At 38.7% G+C, this 24,393-nt stretch overlaps 1 protein-coding gene across 4 annotated transcripts in view; it reads right to left on the bottom strand.

Annotated features, from left to right (window-relative positions):
• Nucleotides 1-24,393, bottom strand: part of Pard3b (par-3 family cell polarity regulator beta) — a 1,003,618-nt gene that overhangs the window by 565,986 nt on the left and 413,239 nt on the right. The window lies entirely within an intron of this gene.

Raw genomic sequence — 24,393 nt, 5'->3', positions numbered from 1 at the left:
ATGATGGGCTTTCATGTTTCCCCATTCCATTTCTAAGGATGCTTGTAAATGAACCCACCCGATGTTCTCTGGGCTTCTCTAGGTAGGGTAGCATGCATACACTCAGGCTTTCAACCCTCATCTTTCCCTACCTGTATTTGAAAACCAGACATTGCATTTAACAGATGTGTTAGGTGATGCAAGATTGGGCAGTGGGCAATCTAAGAACGGTTCTAATAATCATGTGGAAATGTAAAGACTAATTATGCATAAGACTAATGAAGAAGTTCAAACATTTGATGTAATTTGTTATTCCGTAGACCTAGTAGCATAGTTATTACTGCCACGTGATGCTTCCCAAACCTTCTGAACGATGATCCACACTGAATGAGATTACACTCTGTGCTTATGGCATTAATGTCTATTCAAGTATACAAGGGATTGCTTCCATTCTGTCTCTTTCCCTTAAAGTAGACAAACTGATAAAGAAAAATAAGTTAGTTCTAAAAATATATCCTGAATTCTTTTTTAATTTAATAAAAGCTCCCATTATTAAATATTTTAGTCAGTTATTAAATTCTGAAAAAAAAAATCATACTGTTAGAAATTTCAAATGCAATTCAACCTCAACAGAGCTAGCAAACCAACCACACGCACTCAGTGCAATTAGGCCCGGAATCATTTGCTTCATACAAAATTGACTGCTATAGAGAAAAAAAATGTAAAGAAAAAAACCTGCCTGTGACTTAAAAGTCTCTCTCACGGAAAAAAAATAAGCTTTTTATTTGCATACTTTGGGGGAAAGAGTGAGAAGGAGTTGAATGCAGTTTCTCATTTATCAACATTCTGAAAATAATCCCCCAAACTGTAATCACTGTTTCAGCGTGAAGGAACATTTTCAGTGCTGCCTTAAGTTATTTACCAAATAGATTGCCCATGTGCTACAGCATTTTTCTCGTTACACAACACAGAATCACTAACACTTTTTAACCTTTTTCTTCACATAACCTGCTTTCTTGAAGGCAAAACTTTCCACAGTATGTTGATGTGCTGTTCAAGAGAGAAACTCGCGGTGGCCAAATGTACTAGCAGTCCCTCTTACTTTCCTTCTTTCCCTTTACTTAATAGAAACATCACCTCATTACTCTTCACTTCCTCCATCTCCACAGTGTTATAAACAATGGTTCCATTGTACAGCTGGCAATTTCTTCTTCAATGAAACTTGAAAAATAAACTAGACTAGAAGGAAAAATGTCCTTAAAACTCAGACTCATATCAACTTTCTCATTCTTCAGTTGACCTTGGGCTGAACTTCTCTCAGGTAATCTCTTAAATGGTCAGTAATACCAAGAGAAGAGTTGGTCTAGATGCAGTCTTCTCAGAAACAGCTCATGATATTTCAAGTCCCCAAGAAATTGGGAGAACAGAAAGGGAGACACCTTGAAACTCTCAATTATTTTCTAGTATTTAATAAGGTGAATGCACTACAATTTAACAATCTCACAGGACGAAAAGTAAACAGAAATCAAGGAGTTTTGGTTAACCATCCTATTTCCTCACCATCCAAAACAAGATGATGATATAACAGAGAAAAGAAACAGTGACCAACAATCTCAGAAAATTTTAATTTTTAGATATTATGATTTTTCAGCTGAATCATATACATATATATATATACATACATATGTTCACACACATACAAATACAAACACATCAACACATCATATAGAAATATGCACACATGCACACACATATCTACACATATATACACACATATATAGATACTATATATAGTCACACATATAGATACCATACACACATGCACATACATATACACATAAATACATGTACATATATATATACACATAAAACATACAGATACATTCATGAAAATATACTATATATATATATATATATATACACACACACACACACACACATATGTATATATACATACACACACACATACACATGGGTCAGAATTGTGACACATGCTTTTTTTCTTAGATTATAAATATTTTTTTTCCTCAAGCTATAGAAGATAGCTTCTCTTCAACCTTAAGGATATGAACCTCTGCCTCATTGCAGTTTATCTCCGGCTTTATGATAAAATGTTAAATTACTTGCAATGCTTTGGAAATAACACATACTCAGCTTTATGCCTTTGATATGCCATAACATTGTAACGCATTTCTCAGGAGATGACAATTCAGTTTATTCCACTATATCGACTGTTTAGAACACTAAAACAATTCTTGCATGGTACTCCATTATTATGTATGCCTTTCACATTTCTATGTATCAGTTAAAAACAAATCTAATTAATAAATATACCCCCCCTCCAAAAAAAAAAAAACCAACCAATCAACCTTTAAAATGGATGGATCTTTCTTAAACGTGGACTCAGCTCATTAGGAAAAAGTTTCCCTCTGTGGTTATTTTTTTTTTCCTTCCACATTTGAATGTCTCCTGTTGAGTCACCTTCTAATTTTTCCTTGGCTGTCTTAATGTGTTAATAACAAGTGCAAATCATTTCATACTGGAATTAATAATGAGCATCTCAAAATATGAACTGTTATCTCAGTTTTAAACTAACCCTCCTCATATTATTTTTCAAACTGCCAACCCCTATTAGCAGACTTCTGTCAAGGAGGGTCTGACCTGCCACTCAAAGACAGAGAGAGCATGCTTGTGTTCAGCCAAGGCAAAGAAGGAAAGGGGTTAATGCTTAGGCCCATCTATGAACATGGTAGAGCTAAAGTCACTCTTCACAACTCAAACTCACTAAACAAGAGGGAGGGGACTCTGCCTGGGTTTTATTTTCCTTGTGGGGGAGGGGAGGAAATCAACACGCATGTGTGCTGAAGGAGCTTGTAACCTAACTAAAGCTTGCAGATGTTAATTCTGCTAACTGCCAGGTACTGGAGCAGTGGATGAGAGAACAGGCTGACAGTCACATGACTGAACTGTGCCTGCTGGCTCTGGGACATTGAAAGTAGACTGTTCTGTGACAATCTCTACCTCAAAAACCTGGTGATGAAAACTTGAAGGAGCTGATAGGAAAGGGGGATGCTAATGTAATGGTCATGGCTGACCATTGTGTCTTCTTCTCACAGGAAGATTACCCCATTCTCCTCAGCTTCCCCTCAAAGAAAGAGAAGTCCCTCGATGTTTGCTGCTAGTGATGTTAGCTCATCCAGAAGATCAGAAGATCAAAGTCATTTTTAGGGAATATTATATAAATGAGAACTGGCAAAATATAATTCTATGGTAATCACACATAGCCTTAAAATTAGAATTGAAAGAATTCTTTTTTTTTTTTTAAAGATGGAGTAGGAAGGGCCCTCAGAAGAAAGGAAAAGCTTCTAACCATGGTTTTCTATCTAATTGAGGAGGCTTTTAGATTTTAGAGTTAAAAGTATTCAATTCAGCTCAAGAATTCAAGGACAGCATGACTCCTTGCAGTCAGAGTTTAAAAGCCAGTAGAGGCAAAAGTGAAGTGAAATAAGGAACCCTGAATGATGCTTATCTCTCAGTTAAATATCTGAGGCTCGCTGTGCAAAGGGAGCAGTGCAGTGGGGGTGGAGGCATTGACAACGAGCTGAACAACCACAGCACTCTGGCTTACTTTTCATAGAAGAAAACACGGGGCATAAGGAAGATGCCATCAGGCATCAGTATATATAAAGGTAGATAACCATAACAGGTGGGCAATGAACAGATAACAGGAGAATCCATGCCAATGTACATACATACCATGGAATATTAATCTCCATTTTGTGTAGCTAGATACCCTGGGGCCATGGGAACCAACTATGCTACATGGAACAAAAGAAGAAGCTCTGATGTGGTACATAGCTGATTTGTTATGTTCCTATGAAAGAGGATCTTGTTATATTAAGCTCAGTTCCCACCTGGGTACCACCAATAAGTACTCAGAGACTCACTCTAAAGAAAATATAAATATTCACAAAAGACATCTATCTTTAAGATATAAGGTGGTTGATCCAGTTAGCACAGGCTGTGTTTAGATGGAGCTATTTTCATTACAAGTGATGTCATTTAATACTGAATTTGGAGGACCCTGAAAGAAATGCCAGGCTTGTGAGAGGAAAAATGTGGAATTAGTTTTATGCATTTATGAATGATGTTACATTTTCTAGTTATTAAACAATTACCAGTTTAATGATGGTGAAACTAGTGTACAAAGGAGGTGCAGTTAAACATCCAACAGTCCCATTAAATATCCCTACGTCATTTTTGTAAAAAGAATTTTAAAAGAAGCAACAATTAATTAAAAGCTCAAATTGTTATACTAAGGGGTCATGCATGAAATGAAAGGCCAACGTGAATGGAAGGTGGGAAATATTTTCTAAACAATACAAAGTTTTTTTTTTTTAATTTTGATATGTAAGAATGCAGAGAGAGAGAAATAGAGAGAGGAGGAGGAGGTGGAGTGGGAGAAGAATGGGACAGGGAGATGGAAAGGGAGATGGAAAGACAGGTAGATATAATTTCTACATCTGAAGGTTGTGTTTGGATGGAGTTGCTTAAATGATACACACACACACACACACACACACACACACACACACACACACACACACATGCACACACAGACACACACACAGACACACACAGACACACACACACACAGAGAGAGAGAGAGAGAGAGAGAGAGAGAGAGAGTTTTTATACCTGATGTTTGGATGGAGTTGCTTAAATGATAAGTCATGCCATTTACTACTGAAGCTGGAGGCTTAGAAGGACAGGCCATTACAGAAGGAAAGCAAGAATCAGAGGCATCGTAACAGGAAGCTCTTGGCAGCGGAGAAAACAAACAGGAGTTTTAAACATGAGCCTCACATCAAGTCACAAGGACACATGTTCTAAATTGTGCAGGGAGTAGCAACAGCAATTTATTTATTTAAAGATGGTTAATGATCCTCCAGAGCAAAGCCAGAAGGGCAGCTTGTCAGTACTCGCGCTGTTTCATTCCAAGGCAGCTCCAGTGAACGTGAAGACATGACATTCTGTAAGAACAAGATGGTCTCCTGCTTGGGAGGCAGGGAGGGCAATGCTAAGATGCTGAATAGAATGTCTTCAGTCAGAGGCAGGAATGGAGAGAAGCTGGAGGAGAAAATGGGGGGGGGGTGCGCGGTTCTGGCAACTAATTATAACTACATTCTAATGAGTGTGAGCACAGTGGACAATTGTGATCTTTCTGTGTCTCACATGGGGAAGAGCAATGGACATTTGCTCCTAATGATTTGCTTTTAATCAGAGATGCTTCTGTGTTCTTCAAAAGGCAAAGACTAGAATCGTCAACCCAGCCAATCTACAAGAATGAGAATGAGACTGTCGTTGGAAATCCTGTTGGGGCACAGAATAAAGGGCAGATGCAATGAGACTTGAGCAAAGGGCCAGGGCCTGAGTGAGTCCCTCTCACAAGCTAAGGAACAAGCAGCCACCACTCCCTACTCTACTCTAGGGTCCTTGAATGAAAGGCAAGCAGAACCATGAGCTGTTAGTGAAACGTCAGAGAAGTTTGGAGAACAAGGTGTGGTGGGAGAGACGAGAGAGGAAAAAGGCTGCCCTGACAGCCCACGAGTATGCAGCAGTCAGTAAGCCCTGCCATTCAGAGACTTCAGTTACCTCTACTCTGAAAAATTAGTTCCTCCGCTTACATGGAAATTGCCAAAAGAAACATTTGCAGTTTACAGAAAAGGAAAAAAATTTTTTTTTCTAATATTCCTGTCATGAAATGATAAAATAAATAGGGGGAAAATCCTAAATAGAAATATCTTTAAATTGGTATGCCTCTCACATTAGCCATAATTGGAATTGCAAATGATAGAAAAGTTTGTAACCTTAAAAATAGTAAACTAGCCGGGTGTGGTGACTCATGCCTTTAATCCCAGCACTCGGGAGGCAGAGACAGGTGGATTTCTGAGTTCAAGGCCAGCCTGGTCTACAAAGTGAGTTCCAGGACAGCCTTGGGCTATACAGAGAAACCCTGTCTCGAAAAATAAATAAATAAATAGATAGATAGATAGATAGATAGATAGATAGATAGATAGATAGATAGATAGATAGATAGTAAAATAAAAATTACAGGGAGTCAGGATTGCCAGTCAGTCAACATGGGCTGTATCTTGGTGTCTGTACATAGCATTTCCTCAGCTGACACTGCAGGTACTCTACTGAGAATGTTACTTCGACATTTTTTTAGGGCTTCTAAATGTGCTGAATGTGTCTGCTATTAAAATATGAGTTTGTCCTTCAGAAGTTTGGTTCAAAAGGGTTAAAGCTCAGGAAACTCGCCTCTGAATGGTCACTGTAGCATTGTATAGGCCCTGGAATCCACTCCCTCACTACAGTCCCATCAGCACTAAATGAAGAGGTTGGCATTTGGGTAGCTTCCCCAAAGTCCCGTTCTAGCTTACAAGGACACAGTGCTATGATTTACATAGCCAATGGAGAAACTGAAGTTCAAAGAAGTTAAATTTCTAGCTTTATTTCTATGATATTTTTAAATCACTTGCTACTTTGTGAGTGTGGGGCATATCCCCTTGGTAGGTAGGAGGATAGAAGTCAGGGAATGAGATAGCTTCAAAATATTAGTAATTATTTTAGTCTCAGGAAGAGGCAGAAAGAAAGAGTTTGAAAGGTGCAGATAAAAGGAAGGAGGCAGATACAGTACGGACAAGGCCAACATGTGCCCGCTGATTCTTGTACATTGCTGTACTGTGTGCATCTATTGGCAGGTATTTCACATGCCTTGCCAGTATTCCTCCCTGTCCTGTCAACCCTGGAATGAAAGAAGCCCAGTGTAAGCAGCATATCATTTATTTTTGGAGACAACTAGGTATCTTGGTGTGTGTGCTTTTATGAGCCACAGAAAGGGCTGTTCAACTGATGTCTAACAAACTCCATTTGCACTGATACCTGGAGACCCATAAAAAAATTGGTAATGATATCAATAGCTGCACAATTTATGGCTGAGTACTGAGCCGAGATCCCTTTCTCCACAGGAGTGAGTGACCTGCCCTGGGGCCTGGCCTGTGATGAATGTAGCAGCTGTGACATGCTTTCAGACAGACACTGTGATGGAAAAACCACACGAGAGGAATGAAGGCTGATTTGAAGTAGGACAGAAACTTCAGTCTTAAATATCACTCCATTAGGAAAGAGACTCCCAGTATCACTATAAAGGGGAGAAGGAGTGTAATATGACTAACATTTAGGGCCATTTATCTTTCATTTCTAACTACAAAGACTATGCTTGTTCAATACATGATGGAACAAACACAAGTAATTCAGAGAAATCCTCCTGACCCCACAGTGGATAAGAATGGACTCGAAGATCAAGCCTCTTTGAGAGATGGGAAAGCTGCTTCAGTTGGAGTGCTGCTGCTGTTAAAACACATGAAGAGTTTTTAAGACTTTTATTGGGACTAACACTTTTATCTAAAGATGGCGGTGCCTTCAATATCATACTACTGTCAACATTCCTGAGTGTCTGAGCTCTTTCAACTAAAAAAGTTTTCACATTTCATCTGCTGGACATATACAAATTTATATCTTTTAAAATTATTTAAAGTACTTTATGGTATTGATCTGCTTACTCTATATAAGAAAAGTTAATTCCAAGTTCCCATCATAGATTAGATCAAAAGTATCAACCAGAGTATTTTCAAGGCAAACAAAAGCCCTGGTGTTTGAAAGGTAAACACTCTTAAAAAGACATAAACCAAAACCATAAATAAAGATACATAAATGAATAAATTCAAATAAAATCTGCTAAATCATCAAGGCTGACAGGAGAAACCTAACTTTGGTCGTTGACCTTAAATTCTTTGTTCTGGTTTTCAAGGACTGCAGGGGGCTTACCCAATGTTCCTCTCCAGTTACATTGCATGCTGAGTTCTCTATCATGTGCTAAAGGCTGAACAGGACCACCCATAACTGCCTATAAGTGTTCCATGTCCTCTTATGCTAAATGATCATTATCTAATATTACCATCTGATGTAATCCTGTAACCATTTCCAGGTCTATTCCCAACAATAAAAAACCATTTCTTCTCTCTGCAATATTCAGATGCCAGAACTCCAGGGCCTTAAGTGCATGAGGCCCTTAAATGGTCAAGGAGAAATATTCACAACAGAATCATGTGATTATATGATTTTGTCTAATTCATCTGTGTGAGAGTTTAATTATCAATGTATCCTTGTATATTTCCTTCTACTGGTTGACATTGGAGTGGCCAAGTGTAGTGGTTTGAATATGTTTGTCCCATGGAATGGCAGTGTTAGGAGGTATAGCCTTGTTAGAGAAAGTGCGTTACTATGGGGGTGGGCTTTGATAGACCCCCCACCCCCCTGTAGCTGCCTGTTTGCCTTCAGAACAAAATGTAGTATTCTCAGCTGCTTCTCCAGAGCCATGGATGCCTGGGCCCTATTATGCTTCCTACCCTGATAACAATATTGTCCTTTATAAGAGTCACCTTGGTTGTAGTGTCTCTTCACAGTATTGGAAACCATAACCAAGACAGAAGTTTGTACAAGGGACTGGAGTATTTTGGTGATAGGTCTGACCATAGGTTTTGTTTGGAAGAATGTGGACTTTTGGGACTTCGAGTTTGGGAAGCAGTGGAATGCTTTAAGTGGGACTTAAACTGTGCTAAACTGGCCCAAGAAGTTTCAGAGGAGAAGAATGTTATTGTGTGGCCTAGAAATTGTTTTTGTGGTATTTTGGTGGAAAATGTGGCTGTGTTTTGCCCTTGTCTGAAGAGTCTGCCTGAGGCTAACTCTAAGGTAAAGAATATCAGATTAATTACACTGATAAGGGAAGTCTCAAAAAAGCCCAGCATAGGCTTTGTCTGCTGGCTTATTCCCATGAAGAGTGTTTTGATCAAGTGTAGCAAGCTCAGAAAGGAAAAATACAAAATATTTGGTCCAAGTAATAAAGCGGTATTAGGAAGGGAAATGGAGCTGAATCCTGTGTTCAAGGAGATGAACAAATTAGGGGAGTGGTGATCCCAAGGCAAGATCCCACCCAGCTTAGCTTATTGTTTGTCTTTGCAGTTAAACAATCAGTAGTTATGTCATGTTATTACCTGTTTTTTGTTTTCATTTGGAATGAACTATAATCCAGAAATTGAGGGCACACGTGTGATACAAATCTTGAGGCTGGAAGACATAGGTTTTTGATCCAGATATTGAGGAATAGTGGCCATGCAAAGCTTAGGCCCTGGCATGCTGGTACATTCCTTTAGTTTCAGAAGACAAAAGTCAGCAGATCTCGGGTTTCAAGGTCAGTCTGGGACAAAGCAAATTCTAGTTGAAGAAAAGCTTAAGTCCAGGCATGGTGGTACACACCTTTAATCCCAGCATTCAGGAGACAGAGCCTTACAGATCTCTGAGTTCAAGGTCAGCTACAGAGGAAGTTCCAGGGCAGCCAAGCATAGGCAGTGGAGTTGGAAAACAGAAAGCTGGTGATTTAATAGATCAAGGGAGACATATTCCAGCCCTGGCAAGCGTAAGAACTCAGGAGCTTTGACCATATCGGTCTGGCTTTAAAGTCAAGAATAGAAGAGATCACTGGGACAATTGATGGTGGTTAGATGAAGCTAAGAAATTAGTGGTGATTAAGAAAAGACCAGCATCACTGAGGTCTTCTGGGAAGTGTTTTCTGAGAGCACAAAGAATCTAATCTGTGTTCCAGAGATAGCCAGCTTCAGGAATGTATCTATCAATGGAAGTGTGTGGATGCAGAGAGAGCAACACAATTTAAAATGGCATACACCCCATAGGAGGAACATCAATATGAACTAGCCAGTACCCCCAGAGCTCCCTGGGACTATACCACCATTCAAAGAAAACACATGGTGGAACTTGTGGCTCTAGCTATATATGTAGCAGAGGATGGCCTAGTCGGTCATCAATGGGAGGAGAGGCCCTTGGTCCTGTGAAAGTTCTATGCCCCAGTATAGGGTAATGCCAGGACCGGGAATGGGAGTGGGTGGGTTGAGGAGCAGGGGATTGGGGAGGGGATAGGGGATTTTCAGAGGGAAAACTAGGAAAGGGAATAATATCTGAAATGTAAATAAAGAAAGTATCTAATTAAAAAAATGGCATACATACAAACTAGTTGATGGGAGATTTATTCAGTCATTAACTGTATAAAATTATAAGCAGAAATGGAAAGTTATCTAAACAAGGACATATTTGGAAATGGAGCATAGAATTAAAGTCCCCATGCTACTAGGATAAAAGTTTCTAGAAGTTTCATGAATTTCAGGTGTGCCTACCTGAAGGCCCATGGTTATCTATCCCCTAAGGCATTTGTTTAAGCCATTTGATTCTGAAGTTAAAGCAAGGATTGAATTAATGAATTTATTCCATTAAAATGATGCTACATGTGAAAAGTCATTAAATAATATAGAGACAAAATTCAGAGATGTCTGTTGTTCAAGTATTAACAAAAACATAGTAATTAAGTATTATTTTGCATTTTATATCACTAACATTAACTTTACTAATTTATAATTGTTACTTTTATCACTCTAAAGATAATTACTTTATATTACATAATAATTTTATATTTAAAATTCTTATTCTATTTAAAAAATATTAATCTGCTCCAAGTTTCCTACAATTAGATCCTAACAAAATGTGGACCTGCTTCTGTCGTCTTGGTGCTTGTTACACCTTAGTCTGTCTTGTGTGATTCGTTCTATTTCACCCTGTGTCTTCTGAATTTAGCCAGTAAAATCTTTAAATGATTATTCCACACAGTTGTCACCATGTGATACACAAAGTATTATCATTGAAGGTCAGGTAGGGTATTGGCAAGTTAAATAGAGCCCCAGAGAGGTGCCTGGGTGGCTGAAGTGCTTTTCCAGAAGCATGAGGTCTTAAATGCAGATCCTCAGACATCTACATAGATGCTAGATAGATGTGGCAGGTAATGCCAGCCTCACAGGGCTGAGGCAGGATCCTTAAAGCAAGACTGCTGGCAAGACTAGACATGATAGCACAGGCCTCTGGGTTTAAGAGACTTTACTTCAGTGAAGAAGGTGGAAGAGATTTCCACCAGTGACCTCCCCTTTTCAAATGTCCACACACCCACACAGATATGCTCAGCAGTAGTTTGGACAAGAATAGCCCCCATAGGTTCACATATATCATTCCTGATTTCTAGTTGGTAAAGCTGTTTGTGAGGATCAGGAGGAGGTGTGGCCTTGTGGGAGAAGGTGTATCACTGAGACTGTGCTTTGAGTTTTCCAAAGCCCTGTCACCCCCAGTTAGCTCTTTCTTTCTGCCTTGTGGTTGTTGTCTCAATTTGTAAGCCCTCAGTTTCTGCTCAGGCACCATGTCTGTCAGCCTGCTGCCATGTGCTCCACCAGGATGGCCAGAGACTCAGCTTCTGATACTGTAATTAACTAATTCTTCTGTGTGTTGCTCTACTCGCTGTGTTTCTTCATAGCAAATGAAAAAAATAACAGACACATGTCCACAGATACATGAAAGAGGAAAACAAAAAATAAAAAAACAAACAAATGAATTAATACAAACACTTAAGAGTAATTATAAAAATTGAAGTCAAGAATACAAAGGGGGGGGGGGCAAGCAGAAGAGAGGAGGCAAGAGTCCATTGACAACTCCTTACTGGCAATCAACTCACAAAACTCTGAAGCATCTAGCCAAATGGACACTTAACAGGATGCATGCCAAACAGAGATACAGGCCCAGCGATGAAGCTTTCAATCCGAAATTCCTGGACTCTAAAATGTCTCTAAAGAGGGATTATTTTTAAGAACAGAAAGTATCCAAGCCCCCATACATAAACAAATTGCTACTGTCAGTTTTGTTTCCCTTCACCCAACACTTTTTTCTTTAGTGTCAATGTTTATTTTAAAACAAACCCTGTTCACACCAGTGCTGCATGTGTTCTCACCCGTGTGACTTAATGGCAAATGAACAGGAATGTGACATCAACACCCATGTTAAACAGCTCAGGTGGGGGCTCTCGGGTACTGACGAAGGTCTTGCCGATTACTGTACTTTAGATAGAAGCCGTTGCCCTGCTGTTAGGTCTTTCAGGCTCCTATAATTTATAGTCTCAGATGCTAGATATTTATGAGGTAAATTTATATTCATAAGATTTATGGTAACCCATGGAAAAGCTAGGGAGATGATACTTGAGTTTACTTGCAAAGATTCTTTGGAACAACTGAATTTTAAATAGTATTTGAAATGCAGAAGATACATAAAAATGATACAGTGGTGGTTTGAGTTAGGGTTTCTACTGCTGTGATAAAACACCATGAGAAAAGGAAACTTGGGGAGAACAAAGGGTTTAGTTCAGCTTACAGCTCTCAGTTCCTGCTCTGTCACTGATAGAAGTCAGGGCAGGAGCTCAAGGCAGGGCCCTGGAGGCAGGAACTGAAGCAGGGGCCATGGAGAGACTGCTGCTTACTAGTTTGCGCCCCATGGCTTGTGCAGCCCACATTCCTCCCCCTCTGGCCCCTCCCCAGAGGAAATGGCTGATTTTTATAAACATGAATATAAATTGACATGACATTAGCAACTTGTTCACTTGAGGCACATGTGTTTTGAGTGCCTTTCATTTGCCACGTATGATTCTCAGTTTGGGATGTCTAGAGGGTAAAGAATAAGAGACCTTGGTAAACACTGGGCACCAAAGACCAACATAATGCTAAGAACTGTAAGGAGGTTTTAAATACAGCAGCATTCAGCCCACATTCTTCTATATCTCAGAACCACTTGTCAAGTGTGGGACCACCCATGGTGGAATGGGCCCTCCCCCTTCAATTATTAATCAAGAAAATTCCTCACAGTGTTGCCTATAGGCCAATGTGGTGGGGACATTTTATTAATTGGTAGAATTGAGAGTCCTTCATTCCATATTTAGCTTATGTCAAGCAATTTAAACAAAACACAGAACAATGGTATGAAGTGTATTTGTAATAAGCAGAATGGTACTTTAGAGGGTAGCAGCAGGTATCCTGGCATCAATTTCAATTTGCTCAACCAGGAAAAAGACATGGACTAAATGAGTAGGAGCTAACTAACTAACTGGGAAGTCTGAGGAGTGATTGGATGAATAATACCAGAAAATACATTAATGTAAAGGTTTTAGTTTTCCCTGTTGAAACAACAGTGATGTTCTAACAGGAGATATTGCCTAGCATAGATTTAGGCGCTGATTAAAATAACTTTTGGAAAGGCATTGGTACCTTATGAACATTTCAGCTGAGAAAGTCAGGGAGGAGTTGTCTCTTTATGTTTTATTTAATATTTCCCTTGCAAACACCCTGAAGTGAACATGGATCCATGTTCTAGGAGGGGCAGATGGTCTTGGGGTGACTGCTTGACTCAGGTAGAACATATTTGGAACGACTCCTCAACACAATGATGCTGGCCCATCCCCAGATCTTTTGGAACAATTTCTATATCTTAAACTTCAGGCTAGAGCACCCAGTAAGTTAACAACACCCTTCTAAAGATAATGTCACTGAATTTTCATGGGACGATAAGAGAGAAGCCAGCCCTGCTCTCAGACCATTGACCTGGACCTGCTAACTATTACTGGCTACATCGAGCACAAAGTTCAAATCATCAAGTCCTTCATAAATGAGAAACATCCATGAGTCAATTCTAGGCGTCCTGGGCACAAGTCTGTAAGATTTACAAGCTGCATTTGAAACCTTTGATCAGTACATTTTACTGGGTCATCTGGTTCCATGACAGAACTGGAGGAAGTAGTGAGATATGGAGCCACTGTTATCTCTAAGAGACACTCAAATTTTGGTTTTATTCTCCTGCCTATGTGTCTACATGTTGTCTATTGTGTGGTGGGAAAGCGAAGGCCCCTCAGAGACTCTCTTCTGCTAATGTGGATGGCATAGTTTCTGGTTAGCGGCACTTAAAATTCTAAGTAAGGCTTATCAACTGTGACTCAATGCAGAAAACGCATATCCCAGGCTTCTTCAACAGGGAACATGCCTAATGAAAAGACTAGAGGAAAAGTCAGGTTCTTTGCTCCATGGAGGTATTTTCAACATTTGTGGCCATGGTTTGAGACATCATTTGTTGACCCATATCTGTTCCTGGAGTCCACATCTCAGTTTTAACATCAGGTACCTTTTACTGAATACATATGGCCAGTAGGAAGAAGTCATATTCTGTCCATGATATCAAAATGATCCAGCTGTCCAAGCCTTTGTGACCTCACATTAGACAAATGAAATCTAATACACTTTAAAGAACTCTGCAAGACCACCCAGATGTTCTATATAACTGCTGTTTTGCTACTAAATACCTCCATTATCCAGGCTGTAGAACATTACCCCAACTGACTAATTCACCAAGTGGCAGATTGAGGCAATGATGCACACAGATCATTATTGGCCTTTCTGTGTAACAGCACCTGAAATTCAATGTGCACCCAAGTGCAAAGGCCATAGGTACAAAACCTGGTTCCACTTATACAACTTATCAGGAAGAAACAAACTACTGATATTAGCATCATTAGAGGTCTAACTTTTAAGGGGAAGACATTTAGACATAAGAATGCCTACTAATGCTGAATTATGGGAAAACAATTCAGTTAGAAATCAAAATATTATCGGCCAATGAATTTTTAGAGCCAGGAGAATAGTTGGATTTCAAATATAAACATTTGAAGTAAGTAACTAAATGACTGGAACAATTAAAGGTATTTTAAAGAATTGCATTCTTATAAGAATAATATTTTTTATTAGTTTTTCCCCTGGTCTTAGGAAAACCAAAGTATATCAGAAGATGTCTATTGAGGTTGTAGCAACACCTCTCTTATCTAGTTTATGTCATCAGTCCATTATCCTTCTATGTCATAGGCTGAGAACTGCATGGTGCTAGGGCAGTGCTTATTACAACAGAAGAACATGGAGGAGCCCATATTATTACGAAGTCATGAAGTTACAAATTATAGCAGGTCTACGGAGATGAAAGGGATTTCAGTGACAAACCTTAACAGCACCAGCCCACCACCTATGACAAGCATCAAATTGAAGGTGCTGACAAGAGTCCAGTATCTACATCAGACAGCTTTTGTACTTGTCAAATGGTTTCTGAGATGTCCTTTAATTTGAAACTAAGGAGCACAATCACATCCTTCAGGTCGTGTTGGCACAGAAAAAAACCCAACATGCAGTTCTGCTTTCAAAAAAGACCATAAGAGGAAAGGAGGAGGTGTCCTTATGAGCTCTATAGGAAACACTGGATGCTACTGGAATTGTCTTCCCATGGTACTTGTCCCATTCTAGATATCAATGTGCATATGTGCATGTGGAAGTACACACACACACACACACACACACACACATACACACACACCACAGGGATGGCACACAGCTCTCCAAATAAAAAAAGCAGATGAGTAGCCATACCAGTAACAATGCTCTACAGTTTATTTTCATGTAAACAATGAAGTGGGTCATATAGAGGGTATCATTTTAGCTTGTGGAAATCTATGTGTTCTTAAAGTTTCATATTTTTACCAAGTTTTCCGATGCCCCTCTTCCATAGCTACTGGTCACACTCAGAAGAAGCCTTTAAACAGTCTTCAAAGAGAAAATTCAGCAATTCCAAACTAGATTTACATACTACAAAAATATTTACTACACAGCAAAGCATATGAGCAACGCACTTTATCCAGGGTGGGCATAAAAGACCCCCCAGGAGGACAGAAGGGACTGACAGAGTCACATGAGAAAAGGGTATACTACGATGTGAGGAATTAATGACCATGAAACAATTTGCTATGGCTTGTAATCCTATATTCTAATTTTATAAGCTCTTATGTTTAGAATACAGATTTCATAAGCCCTTATGTTTAGAATAGATTTCATTTCCTATCTAAAACAAACATATGGTATCAAGCAGTCTTTTTAATGCTCAGATTTAAATTAGTTTTAAAGAGATAAAAAGACTGAAATAGTTCTGCTATTTGTGCATGCTTAACAGCAATATTTATGTCAACATATTGGCAAAGAAAATGTAAGGATCCTTGTATCTCACTGGGCCCACAGTTTCATTTTAGAAGAAACACAACACAACTGCTTAAAATATTTGCAGTGTTATATATCAATAAGGTGGAAGACTAGTGTACTTTCCTCCAACATCTTTACAGCAGAGAACTCAATTCTACGTTGCAAAACAGCCTTGCTAAGTAATCTGATGACTGCATCTGTCTGATAGTTTTTTACATTTAGATACCACCTAGTCACTGTGACTTTTTTATTGTGCATATAACACATAACTACTGTCCCAGAGTCCAAGGGAGAGTCTAGACTGTTTTCTTTGCAATTTACTGCAGTGAAATCTCTTCTTCCTAATAGCAGGTTTCTCAAAATTGAGTCACAACCCATTTGTGAGTCTTGAACATAAACTAAGAGGGTTAGCATTCTAATGTATGTATGATACAGGAAAGATGACAGAATAGAAAGAAAAGAGAAGCTCTGATGCTGCTTCCCTGGAGAACTCACTACAGCCGATTTGCAACAGGAAACTGGGTAGGAAGTCTCTAGGGATCATCAACTCCTTAAGGAAATATATCTAGTCCAAGATTCAGTCCAATAACCCTCCACAGCCTTTCTGAGTTTGGAGATTTATGTCCTGATTAACATTTATTTTCCCTAGGCATTTACTGGAAATCTGCTAAGTGCTAAGAAATTTGTTAATTACTGGGAAAACAAAGATTACTATGACAGTATTTGACCTTCAAAGGTTCCAAGGAGAGAGATAATATGTAAGATGATGTCACTAGAGATATCTATGAAGTCACTGAAAATTCTGTAAGTGCAAGAAAAACTATAGCTAAAGAAGTTTGAGGTGACTCTACAAGTCACTTGATCATTGTAAGTATTTACATGTATCCATCCATCCATCCATCCATCCATCCATCCATCCATCCATCCATCCATTTATTAATCCTTCCATCCATCTATCCACTATGTTCAAGGGATTGACATAGGAGCCAAAAGAAGTTTACCCAAATAAGATGTAAGACTACATTAGAAAACCTTCATCTTTAGGATAAAAAGAGGTTTACAAGACAAGTCAAGAAAAAGATGGTGATAGGTACCAGGTAACAAGATGCCTCAGAGATGGAGAGGTTATTTATATGTTGAAGTTAAAGAAAGTATGGTGGGTGATGATTGATGGACAGCAGAAAAAGGTTCTGATATCACAAACAAAATTGGTCCAGGCTTTATCACAGCAAAAACAAGACAACCATGTACATAAATATTTGTGAATGTATTATACTAAGGGAACAAGACAATGAGTGAACTATATCAACAAAGTGAGTACTCTCACTTGATAACACATTAACCACACAGGTGGAAACAGATATATAAATCTGATTTTAACAGGTTCCTGCTTCAAATCTTTTATTTTGAATATCTCTAATACAGCAGAATCAACTCTCTTTCCTATGTCCCAAAGTTCTATGTGTTTTATTGATATTTTATTCTTTCTGGAACCACTGAAAGTAGATACGTTTTCTTGATTACCTTTTCATTTTAATGCACATAAACAGAAGTGATTTTATGTCTTGAAACGTTATTGAGTTTATCATTCTCACAAGTTTATTGGTAGACTACTTAAGGTTTTCTACATAAAAAGGTATGTTCTTTATGAACAGAGAACAGAGATTTATTATTATTATTATTATTATTATTATTATTATTATTATTATTTGGTTTTTTCGAGACAAGATTTCTCTGTATAGCCCTGGCTGTCCTGGAACTCACTTTGTAGACCAGGCTGGCCTCGAACTCAGAAATTCACCTGCCTCTGCCTCCCGAATGCTGGGACTAAAGGTGTGCGTTACCACGCCCAGTCACGAGATTTATTATTTTCTAATTTAGAAACTATTTATTTCTTTTTCTTACTCAATTGCTTTAGCTTAGTGCTATTATATCATATATAACTACTAATAGTGACTATGCTTGTTTAGTTACTGATAATGGGGATACAGAATTTCAGGATGGGGATATAGACTACTTGGTAGGGTATTGTCCTAGCACATAATAGGGCCTGGTTCCTGTTCTCAGTAGCACATGAACAGGGTATGCAGATACATATATGTAATGCTAGCACTCAACTCAGTGGACAGAGGCAGGGCCATCAGGAATGCAAGAATACCTTCATATACCCAGAGAAGTTGAGGACAGCCTGGGATAAACAAGACCCTCTCTCAACAAAAATATTTCAGGATTTTCTCTCTTGAACATGACTCATACTTTTTATAGCCTTATCTGGTACATAATGAGCTCCATGTCATTGGTTTACTTATAACAAAATAAATAAGCAAAAACCAACCAGATAACAAATGTCAAAAGGAACAAAGTAATGAAATAATTAATAATATACAAAAATTAGCTGACTGTGTAGCATTGGAAAGTCTCAACTTGTCAATGGGAATATGTGTAAAAATGCATTTATGATTTTAAGAACTGACACATCAAAACAAAGAACAGGAACAAAAGAGGTATAGGATCAGACTTAAACCTTCTCCATGACAAAGCAAACCAGAACATGGAGGGGTTACCTATAGGATGAGAAAGAATTTGCAACTAAATATTTGATAAGGAATTAATGGTCAAAATGTTTAAGATACATGTAACCCAATATAAAAAATAAAGGTGTAGGTTTAACACAGTGGTAGAGCAATTGTCTAGCATGTACAGGCTCGGGATTTGTTCCCCCATATCTCAACAAACAAACAAGCAAACAAACATAATAAAACAAAGCAAAACAAAAACAAGGAACATGATAGAAATAGATAACATGATTGGAAAAGAGCAGAGGAGAGACTACTTCGTTTTCCTACGAAGGTATACAAATGGCTAAGAAGTACATAAAAACATATCGACTAACATGTTATCCTATTAACTAACTGGGAAATACAAACAATAATTACAATGTAATGTCATTTCATACATGTTAGAATGGCTGTTACCAAAAGAATAATGGCTACAATATGTCAGCTGTGGGGAGGACATGGAGAAATAGAAATTCTTGTGAAGAGTTGAGATGGACATTGATTACATACATTATGGAGAGTAGTATGGATATTACCCCAAATTTAAAATACGAAAATTGGTAATTACTATGCAATCAATCTAGCAACTCAATTTTATCATATATGCAAGGAAACCTGAATCCATACCTCAAAGAAATGTTTGCACTCTTTTTCTCCTTCCAGGATTATTACAGTAACTAGGATGGACATAGTCTAGGCTTGGTGGATTGAATGAATGGAGAAAACATCACGTACAGATATCGAGCCTCAAGAGAAGGAAATCCTGCCATCCATAACCACGTGGATAAATCAATCTTAGGGAAACGCGCTAAGTGAAAGAAGCCACACAGAGAAAGGCAAAGATGACATCATGGCACATCCCTTGTGTGTATAATCTACATAAGTCCAATCACGGGGGATGAAGTAGGACAGCAATGTCTGGGGTGAGGAGTGAGAGAAATGACTAGAGGTTAATCAGAGTGTCAGTGTTCAGTTACAGCATGAATAGGTTTTGAAGACTGAGTGATTGGTATGATGAAGATAAAATACTGTACAATCTACTTGGAGATAGGTAAGAGAAAATAGTATCATTACTACAGATGGACATACATGCCTCAGAACATCAGCTAAGAGTGATGACAACTGAGTAATCAGTACAAAATATTGCACCACCTCCTTTTTACCTGGACTACACAAAGTTTGTGTTTGTGAATTGATTAAATGTCTTAAAATCATATCTAAACCTTCACCCTTAGGGTCTGGCTTTGTTCTCTCCTCTGGCTGCCTTTCTTCACTCCATTCCAGGCTCCCTCACCTCGTTTGGAGCCGTGAATCTTTTCAAATTCATCCAGACAGCTTTTTATGTGGAAGAACTAGGAGATCCTGTCTACAGTGTTCCTTTACAGTTCTTCATCTGCTCAAAGTGGGCTTTGGCTAGTCCCCCTCCCCCATTGTCCTGTTTTATTGTTTTTATTGCTCCAGTGCAACCACTGGAGTTCTTTCTGTGTGTCTGCTCACATATGTAATTTCTATCAGCCGGAAGGAAGGAAGCTGCTTGAGAGCAGAGAACCTGTCAATCTTCTCTGTTGTTTTTTCTAATCCCAGCTGACCATGAGAGTTGAGATAAGTATAGGTTGAAGAACCAGGCACAAATCCTCAGGCATCTGAATCAGTGTATAGAGCCATAACCAAGAAAGAGAAATGTAGGCTGCTGGCCCAATTCACAGGTCAGTGTACTGAAGGACAGGAGCCCATGGTCAAGGGAGGGTGTGTACTTTAGCATCTGGCTGACATTAACCTACAGGACTGTGGCTTTTATATGCCCACTTAGCAGTAACAGAACATTGAACACAGAAAAGATAAGAAAATATACATTCTTATTTTCAAATGTCTGCAAGACAGAAGATCTGTGAACTAAATTGCTAAGGAGAAACCTGTGGTGCAAATTCTGTCCAGAATTTAGACAGAGAATCATGTCCTAGATCAGCGTGTGTGTGTGTGTGTGTGTGTGTGTGTGTGTGTGTGTGTGTGTGTGTTAATTACTCTTCAAGGGATTCACCTTGAGATACAATTCCTCTAAGATAATAACAGCTGTCTACTGTGTTAGTATCGAGTCACCCAGCATGCCAAAGGGCACCATCCGCTTGTCGTTTGGGCAGATCTGTAGAAGAAAGGCTAGCGTTTTTGGCAATGACAGCAGCCCAACAGGAACACACAAGTGCACTGGCCCATTTCAGGTAGCTGTGAATCACTGTGATTATGAGGCACCAGCATGCAATCACTGGCACACAGAGCCTCCTGACTAATAGCCATGAGCAGTTTGCCTTTGCTATCTAAGTGTTGCAGACCAAACACACTCTTGCCTGACCTCGACTCGGCATTAATACCTGAATCACAGCCTGAGGGAGCTCAATATTCCACTGCTAGAAAGAAGATAAACAGCAACAATACAAAGATGCAGGCCTTTTAGTGCTGCTAGTTAAAACGATGCGTTTAATCTTCCTTCAGCATCTAAAATGTCTGTGATTATCTCTTGGTGGGATGAAATATACTTGAACACTGTTGCTGAAAGCCAGTTTCTAGAAGGTGTGTTCCAAAAATCAAATGGGAAACAATAAAAAGGCAAAACAAAGCAAAACTTGGTTACATTCAGTATCACAGGCACACATCATTAGGCTGCCAGAGGGCATGCTATTTATGATTACACAACCAGCTAAAACCCCATGATAACTGAATATAGCATATACTGATGGGGTTGATATACATAACTATTTTTCTTGTTTATAATATGAACAGTCTTTTCTGGAAACATATGTCATGAATGTTTTATAGATATATAAACATACATATATGTATATATACATATAATATATGGAAAATTTCCATATCAAATGGTCCTTAATAAACTTATTACACTTATTTAATTATTGTGTGTATGTGTGGAGAGGTGAATATGTCATTGTCTATCTGTGAAGGTCAGAGGACACTTGGTAGAGTCTGTTCTCTTCTTCTACCATGTAGGACTCAGAGATAGAGCTCAGGTTGCCATGGGTCAAGTTTACCAGCTGGACCATCTTGCAGACCCTGAGCCATCTATTCAGTCTGGTTTCTTCTGGTTTAGGGCAAAGTATTAAATGCTAATATCTTGCAAGAACAAATTGACAAGCATATTGGACAAACTTATGCTTAACACTCACTTTTATTACTGGAGCTATAAATTCATCATCCAAGCATGAGAATTAAACAAATTTGCGACAAGTTCTTGAGGGAGAATTAACCCACAGGGAAAACCCTGTTGATGTCTCCATGGTCAGTGCCAACATGTATCAGAAGCTCAACATGCACAAATCTTATCCAAAATAGGCTCTGTGCTTGTTAGTCTTCACAGATATCCTAAAAATGAAGATGGAACTTCATTTTTGTGTGGCTAAAGAAAGGAAGATTAACAGAAGCTTATGTGTTTGTCCTGGCCTATTATATGGTGGGAAATAAGACTCAAATTCAAGTAGATACCTTTGAAAACCTAAGCTCTTAACCCTACGTACTAAAGAGTCCCAACATAAGAACCTTGAGATCAAACAAAAGTCCTGGAGATGCTCATTCAATCTACATTTTTTTTTAATTGAATAGGCAGTGGCATCATAACTCAGCACTTGTATGCTTCGGTCTACTAATGCATCTTTTAGCAAGGCCACAGCCTAAAAGCTTTCATTGTATTTAACTCAATGTGCAGCAGACATACTGTATACAATCCCTTTTAAGCAAACATTTCGTGACTGCTGTATGGAAGAGGGCTTCAAGCCATGGCTGGAGCTCCATCCCTAGATTCCTTGGGAACTGAGAACAGGGTGTTCCCAGTCCATGCTCCATTACCTCCCCTCCAAAGCAAAGATAAAAGCACCAAAGCAAAACTACAGGAACTGATCTGAGGAAAGTATGTGCACCTAGGATGCTCCAACAGAGAGACCACCATTATCAAAGGCAGCTCCTCCTCGGCCAGCCTTTCTTCCACTTCCTTTGCTGGGAGGCCAAAGGTGGGGACCTATGGAAGCGGCATTGCTGCCGTGTACAATTATTATTTTAATCGACATTGTGCTGTGTTAATGAGTGCCAACCATGTGCCAGATGGTGTTGAAAACAAAGCCTTCCCTGCAGTCCCGCCCAGTGGGATCACCACCTCTCCTCTCTGTGAAAGCGATCGCAAAAGTGGTAATGAGCTAACTCCAATGCAACCGAACTTCTAATCCCCCGACACCTTCTGATTGGGCATTGCACCAAGATTTGGCATAGAAAAGGCACCTGGAGTGCTGTCGGATGATCTCTTCAGGGATAATGGACCAGGGAACTGAGCCTGTAATGATTTCATATCAGTTTGTTCAAGTTCAGTTGCTATTAATTGGGTTCAAGTTCAGCTCCAGTTCACACAATCTAAATAAATAGCTGTTGCAACCAGCTTAGAGCCTGGCACAGTATGTATCTTTGTAGCTAACAAGAAGCAAGCAAAAGAGAAAGATGTTGAAAAATGCCTTGCATAAATGTTGTCTGGTACACAGCCTGCCTCGTTGCCTTATGTGTGGGGGAAGGGCACAAACAAATACTATTCTGGCTTATTACAACTGCGCATGTTATATTGCTTAACAAATGATCATACAGAAGAAGGCAGCTTGGAAACAGGTTATTGACTAAGACATGCATTTGATTCTACTGAGCAGCTTCAGGCACAATGCTGACTTGAAGTCAGCCCATTGTGGAATCCTCATTTTACAGTCTCCATCCACCTTGGAAGCTGTATGAAGCTAATTCTATTGTAACCTAATTAAAACCTGGAAAAGAAATAATTTAGAGAAGTTCATTGCTAAATAGAGAAAAGGAGCAATACTGCAGAAAAATGTATTTAAAGGGGCATTGCATATTTTATTGAAAAAAATCAATTCAAAATCTATTTTTGCTAGCCCACTAAAATTCACTTTAAATTGGTTTAGCTATAATAAATTTGAAATACATTTCTAAAGATCATTTTCAGGAAATTTTGAATGAAGGTAATTTCTAATTTAATGCTATCTGGAAAATTCTAAGTTCTATAAGAATCCAGTCACAGAAGCTGTATATAGTTGGTTTGAGAAAACATTAGTATGTGTCCATAAAATCATGTATAGAAAGCCACATGTAATAATATACATGTAATATATACATATACAATATATATTACATGTATATTATTTTATATTTAAAATATAACTTATTTAAACAGAATATTTCACCCATAGTTATTTTTATATCATTTTTACTTATTAAACCAAAGCTATGAAAAAAGCAAGTGACTAAGAGGAATACATTTTGCAAATAAGAAAATTATAAATTATTTGTTTGAAAAATAATTTTTGATGGGTTGGATATCCTTTTCTGTTTTAGTTTTGTGAGATGGTAAAAGGCAATTGACTAGGTATGGTGTCCTTACAAAGGAGGAACACACTACACTAAATATGAGAAAAACATAAATGAAAATATGTGCTGAAGAATCAAGGCACTATGGTCCTTTGGCTTTTGGTACTTATTTGATGTATAACTAGGGCAGTCTTTTAACTTTCTAGAGCTCCAGTTTCTTATTATAAAACCCTAAGGGGGGGGGGAGGACAGGGTCACTGAAAAGTCAGCAAGAAATTGTACCCAAAGTATCTAGGACAATACCTTCAATATAATACCTGCTCAATAATCAATGCCCTCTTCTACTTTCCAAAATGCAAACCCATTCTGCTTCCAGGCTGTGGTCAGTTCCCTATGTGACCCCTCCCGGTAGGAGTCTGAGCAGCTGCGAA

The sequence above is a fragment of the Mus musculus genome, chromosome 1, assembly GCF_000001635.26.
Source record: "Mus musculus strain C57BL/6J chromosome 1, GRCm38.p6 C57BL/6J".
NCBI lineage: Eukaryota > Metazoa > Chordata > Mammalia > Rodentia > Muridae > Mus > Mus musculus.
The sequence above is the reverse complement of the archived record's forward strand: the minus strand, read 5'-3'. Positions and strand labels throughout refer to the sequence as shown.